The sequence below is a fragment of the Hordeum vulgare genome, chromosome 5H, assembly GCF_904849725.1.
Source record: "Hordeum vulgare subsp. vulgare chromosome 5H, MorexV3_pseudomolecules_assembly, whole genome shotgun sequence".
NCBI classification, from domain to species: domain Eukaryota; kingdom Viridiplantae; phylum Streptophyta; class Magnoliopsida; order Poales; family Poaceae; genus Hordeum; species Hordeum vulgare.
In genome coordinates this window covers 402,834,843-402,841,586 of record NC_058522.1, presented here as the reverse complement: position 1 = coordinate 402,841,586, position 6,744 = coordinate 402,834,843, and the positions used below count along the sequence as shown (strand labels likewise).

At 46.5% G+C, this 6,744-nt stretch overlaps 1 pseudogene; it reads left to right on the top strand.

The window, feature by feature from the left end:
- Positions 1-1,955: 1,955 nt before the first annotated feature.
- LOC123396778 lies at positions 1,956-2,507 on the top strand (annotated as a pseudogene).
- The last annotated feature ends 4,237 nt before the right edge of the window (positions 2,508-6,744 follow it).

Below are 6,744 nucleotides of genomic sequence, written 5' to 3'. Positions count from 1 at the left end.
TCTATACCGAGTGGATTAGATGTTGTCGCGATCCAGCCGGAATTTCCCTAGTAGTCCTAATAATGAGGTGCCCTTCGGTAGGACGTATAGGTCAGGCCTATGACCCTACCCTAGGGCTATATCCCCATCATTCCAACTGTCATGGATATAAGCCTGACAGTATATGTGTAGGGTACGAAAGTAGAGGGCAGAGTCCTAGCTACGACAAGGTTGTATGAGTTCAGGCCCCTCTGCGGTGGAGGTAACAGCCCTACGTCTCAGTGCTCTTGGAGCTTGGTGTCTAGTGGAATATGAATGTTACAGAATGCGAACCCTTGTGCCAGAGGGGAGGGTGGATTATATAGAGTGCACTACCCCTCATAAGAGTCCAGCCTTCAAGGGTGTAATAAGTGGGATTGAATGCATACGTTACAGGTAATGTATGCCATAAAGCACATTAACTACAGTAGTCTAACGTCTGACCGTTAGCCTCGTTGTAGTGGCTTCTGGTCTCCTATGTTGACTGGCTTCTAGCCTTTACCAAGTGGAATCCAGTCGTCGAGTATTAGGTAATCTTCCGAGTGGTTCTTTACCGAGTGGATCAGAGGTTGTCTTAATCCAGTTGGTAAGTATCTTGTGATTTTTAAGCTAATAATGAGGTGCCCTTGGGTAGGACTTATAGGTCAGGCCTATGACCCTACCCTAGGACTATGATCCCATCACTGGCATCACCTCATTTGATTGCATCATGGCATCTATCTTGTACCGCAAGCTCAATGCTTCGTGTTCCGTCTTGATCTTCTCCTTTGTCTTCTTGTCACCATCGGGCTTGCTCATGTTTTTCGGCCCATCATCATCTTCATCTTCATCCATGTTCGTAAGTGAACCTCTCTTCGGTGGGGATTCTTTGTCAATCAACTTCCACTTGTCGCAATCTTTGAGCATACCCCAACAATGTTCTAGTTTAATTTTTTTGCCTTTGGAAGCTTCCATGTCTTTGTACCGTTGTTGAGCAATTTTGTCCTACGTAATTAAAACAAAGTCGAATGATGCAATCATTTCATATGATGCAAATGGTGTTCAGAACTTGGGACGTAAAAAGGAACTCACATAGTCGGATTACATGGTTCCACTTGGAGGTGCATTGCAAACTTGTTCCAAGCAAGTTTCCCAACGGATAGAAATCGGCATGATCACGTCCCAACGGCCTTAGAGTGACCGAACGCGCAAGGCTTTTCGTAGGAACCTTCTTCCACTTCACGCCCAAAATGTTGGTCATCTTCTCCGTCGAGGTTAGTCGGATTGCCTCCCTGCACAACAATGTTGCCTTCCCGCTTGCGGGCAAGCGTGTTGGTGCCTTGGGCGACGGTGGGGCCAACATAGCCGGCGACGAGATCTGTCAGAAGGGATTGGGCATGCACGAGCTTCATGTTGACGTGGGATGGCTGGGAGGCTTCCATGGCGATGAAGAATGGTGGCGAAGATGGTCCGAAGCGCACGATGGTGGGGCAATGGCTGCCCAGGAGGGGGGAGCGGGTAACGGTCGTGCTGAAATTTCCCTCGCGCCAAATCTCATTGTGGATAGGGTGCGAGCTTGGGTCGGCCTCCCACCCCATGAATCTGAAGGTTGAGGGCGAACTTTTGCCGGGCCCCGCAAAACAATTTACAGGTCGGACGCGTTTGCGGGGTCTGATCGGACAACATTTTCTACGCAGACCCGTATTTTGATGGTTATTTTGCAGGTCGGGGCATTATATGGGTTCTTCTAGAGATGCTCTAAGAATGGGCATAGCCCGGGCAGACTGAAACCACTTTCGGTTCTACCTTCCATGCATCTTGTCCTCGCATGCCACATGTCGTTGGGTTGGGCACGTCGCGTGTGCGGCATCAACTTTTTAAGTCCACCACTCGAGTGATCCTCCTCACGTGTCACGTATAACCGGCATCACTGCATACGAGTACTGCTGCAATTAGCCATGCTGAGGAGAACGCTGCCAATGCTGGCCTCGATGAAGGACCGAGTGGCCGGCGCGGCCAAGAACGGCGTGAAGTGCGACGAGCACTTCCCCGTGCTCAAGGGCCACCCGGACGCGCGTGTCCATGCATGAGAGGCCACGGAGAAGGAGGTTGGCCTCGCCGCTGCAGAGGAAGAGAAGAAGTGTGGCGGTAAGCCCATGACGGTGAAGGAGTTGCAGATATACCGCTGGAACCCGGACGTGCATGGCCGGCCGTTCCTACAGTCCTACTTCATCAACCTCGGCATGTGCGGCCCAATTGTATGTTACGTTAGTCTTTGTTGTTCATTTGTGACTTGCTTGTGCCTGCGTCAACGATGGTGCATGTATGTGTAGGTGTTGGATGTGCTCCAGAAGATCAAGTCGGAGCACGACTCGACGCTGGTGTTCCGTCGGTCATGCCAGGAGGGCATCTGCAGGTCCTACTCCATGAACATCGACGGGGTGAACACGACGGCATGCCTGAAGCACATCGACACCAACACGTCGGCGGCGACGATGATCACTACTTGATGTAGGTGAGAAGAGTATGAAAATAACAAGGATTTCTCCCAACTCAAGATGATCTTCATCAACTTTGAGCATCCACCACAACTTCACCTACTTAAAGTCTTCTACGACAAAACCCAAGGTTAGTTGATCCCTCTTAGTGGGGATATCATATCAAGGGGGAGCTTTACTCTAAGAGTTGAGTATAAGCATCTCCTAAGGATATGAACACATTAATGCTTACGTAAAAGTGGTAACCCCACTTGTGTTTAAGGATGAGTATGACCTATGATAAAGTATTCTTACTTGGCTCCTATGTCAATATACTCATATATAGCTGACTTTGTCATCGCCCAAGTGTTTGATAGCTGCTAGGATGTGTGTGCATGTTCACCATGTTTTATCCATCATTCTTATTGTGTGAGCATGTTGGCCTGCATGTGTTTGATCATTCGAGGACATCCAATTGTTATTATTTGGCTTTTGATTTATCTTTTGCCAATTGGATGGACAAGAATACCTAGGACCCTTCTCTAGCTATCTATGCTATCTCATCTCAAGTTCTATTCATGCTTCATCACAAAACTTGACCAAGCACTTATCAATCCCTCTGTGTGAAGGAGCACTTGGAGTTCCATATCGTCAAAGGCTGCCTCCAAAACCTCTTGAAAAACTCGGTGTGACCAAATCCACAAACTCGGCGCTACTAATTTTTCAAAGTTGATCAGGTTTTCCTATCTCGGTGCCACCAAAATCGCCAACTTGGTTACACCGAGTTTCCCTTTCTACTCACAGTTGAGCAAGTCGGTGACACCGATTTTACAATCTCGGTGACACCGGCAGCGCACGGGTATATATATCCGCGGACCCAATCTTTTGACTTCACTTTGTCAAAATTGTTCGTTTCACAAACCCTCGCTGTCCCCGAGACACCAGGTCATTGCCTTTGTCTCCTCGAGCGCCGCCGGCTTTGGAATTCACCGCCGTCGACGCAATCAACTCCGCCATCATCGCCGTAGCCGGACCGCCGCCAAGTTGTGGTACAGATCTGATTTCCTTTTGTGTTCCCTATCTGATTCTTACGCATTGGGAAAGATTTTCTTCGAACCTCCATGTGCAAACCCTTCCTTCCACCAGATAAGTCTCATAGTGTAGAAGAAGTAGAAATTTTGGATCTGATCTGCCGCAGTATGCAACTTGGTGAGACCGAGTTTGTAAAATCGGCTCCACCGATTCTTGTTTTAGGGCTCCTCAGAAGCAACTCGGTGAGACCAAGCAGCTCTTTTGGGTGCCATCGAAAATTATTGCCATGTTTCTGTTAAGCGAGTAAGCTTTCTCGGTGACTCCAAAAATGCCAACTCGGTGCCACCGATATACATCCTACACAAGATCATAACCTAAGTTTCAGACTTCAAATTTTCAAAAATATCTGAATTTTGTGATGCTCATCCATTTTGTCTTTCCTATGTCCACTTCATAGGTTCTGCTATTTGTTGTTGAGCGTGTTTGTTAGTATGTCAGGTTCAGATGATAGTCAGAATGACTTCAAAGAGAAGAGTGTTGAGATGGACTCTAGCACCATCCAGAAAAGTCTGCTTCAGATCCAAGTTCTCCCAGCTCCCATGGCTTGCCCAAGGCAGCCACCATGCAGAGAAGGAAGCTAAATTCTGATGCGGAGGATTCGGACTTTGTGCTTGAAGAGACTTCAACTCCTTCGTAGGCCCCTCCAAGGAAAACTTTAAGGAAAGTTACTGCTAATTGAGCTGATCTGAGAGCACGTGAGTATGTCAGGAAGAGCACTGAGTATGTCAGGAGACTTCAGCTCCTTCGTAGGCCCCTCCAAGGAAAACTGTAAAGAAAGTTACTGCTAATTGAGCTGATCTGAGAGTTACTGCCAAGGATGCACCTGCAAAGAAGGCTTGTGTGAAGAGGCCCAGGAAGAGAACTATCCATCTTGTTGATAGAAAAACTTCCATGTCTAAAGACCCAGAATATGTTGAGGAAGAAGCTCCCGAGGACATCCCAGTTCCTCCCAAGAAGAAGAAGTTGATGGTTGACGCCATGAATTCTTCTCCTAAGGCTGTTGCTAAAGGAAAGAAGGCTCCAGCTTCCAAGAAGACCACCAAAGACATACCTGCATCTGCCAAAGCAAAAGGCCCTGCATCCAGTGCCCCTGCTGCAGAGAAAGAAGCAAATGAGGATGTTTCAGTTCTTAGGAACCTCAGGACATTCCTTCCACTCCACAATGCTTCTCATCCAATAACAGAGGATATGAAGAAGAGGAAGGATGCCGGACAAAGGAACTGGAGAGCAAAGTATCCATATGTTGTCTGAAGAAGAACTGATGTGGATCCAAGGTTTCACACCAAGGAACAACAAGATTTTTATGAGATTGTCTTATTTGACAAGAGTCCTAGTTTTAGTGATATGAGTTTTGTCGATTGGGCATAGAGTAAGGATAATGAAGATTACTTCCCACATGTCCGAGAGAATTTCAAGGCAGTGGACATTGCAAAGTTTGTTGGGAAGAAGATGGCCCCATCGAATGACGAGTTGATCATGCAATTCTATGCAACAGTTCATTTCTATGATGATTCTTTAGTCTGGATGACCGATGGACACAGGTACGACGCTACAATTGCTGAATGGGCCGCTATAATTGGTGCCCCTAGGTACGAAGATTCAGATGTAGATGTGTATGTAGAAGCCAAGAAGAATCACAACTCCATGGACAATATGTACAAGACCATTACACATCACTACTTGGCCAGTCACAATTTTGGTTCAGTATATTTTCTTCAAGCTCGCATTCCTACGATGAACACTATACTGCGATATACGCTCATGCCTAAGTCAGGAGATGAGAAGATGATTAGAGGCTATTATATCAAGCATCTGCGCCTGATAGCAGGGTCGGACCAACAAAATTGAAGGCCCTTGCGAAACTAAAAAATAAGGTCCTATCTTACTAAAATGATCTACAGAACAATTATAATGTAAATGATATAAAATCCAAGATGATAGTTGGATATATAAAAAATAGAAGGCAACAATGGCAGCGGCTTTCTTCTCGATTGATCCGATTAGGCGAAGCCGCGAAGGAGACGACCCTAGCAAGTAGCACGCCGACACAACTAATGTCGCGGTTTTGTGATTCACTTTTTTCTTTTTCTATTTAAGGGAGGACAGAAGGTCCCGTTTCTAGATAGGATCGATCGAGCATGCCCCAACACTGAGTGCTCGATCCCTCGAGGCGGATGGAGTGCCTTGCCTAACGACCCAATTCGGTAGCCCCTAATAACATTTTTTTAAGAAATAGTAACACATACAAAAATTTTGGGGCCCCAAAAAATTATGGGGCCTGTGCCAGGTGCACATTTTGTACAAGTGTGGGCCCGGCTGTGTGATAGACACACATACCAGATTTAGAGTGATGGATTTGATAGTTGAGACTATCCGGAGAACTGTTGGGGTTCAGAAGAGAACCTATGGATATGCACCATACATTTAGATTATCATCAATGCCAAGCTAGGAAAGCATGCATATCTACGTGATCTTCCCCATCTACTTCTTCAACGTGAATTTAAAGATAATGAGGTTGTGATGGATGACAATGTTCCCAACTCAGCTGCAGCAAGAATGGAAACACAGGCAGTAGAGACTGAAGATGCTAAAAATAGGCCGCCTCTAGTTCGACAGATCAGAACCCCAGCTGCGCAACTGGCATTTCTAGTGAGAACTCTCCAAGGCATGGAGAGGAACATCCAGGAGATCATGCAAAATCAGAACAGTCTTGAGAGAGTTGTGTAGACAAAATTCCACAACATGGATGTGAAGCTAACTGAGTTGACCACCATTGTTAGATAGCTTCAACATGAAGTTGACTCTGTGGATATTCCACGATCACAGGATGAAGATAAAGATGAAGATGATGAGGAGGAGGAAGAGTCTCCTCCTCCCACTACTACACAGTTCAGCACCACGCCCTGGTCAGTTGGTGTTCCTGCTCAGGAGACCAGATAGACATCTTCAGCACCAGCTCCAGCTCATGCTCCTTCAGTATCAACTCCTCCAGCTCCATGGACGTCAGCAGAAGCCTTCGCAGACACTATTCAATCGAATCCATCATCAGGTGCCTAGAGAGACGCGTAGTTCTATACTGTTGAACTTTTTGGTAACTTGTTGCCAAAGGGGGAGAAATGTATAGATTATTGACCGACTTTATTTGCTCACATTTGGTTTCAAAACTTTGGTTTGTTG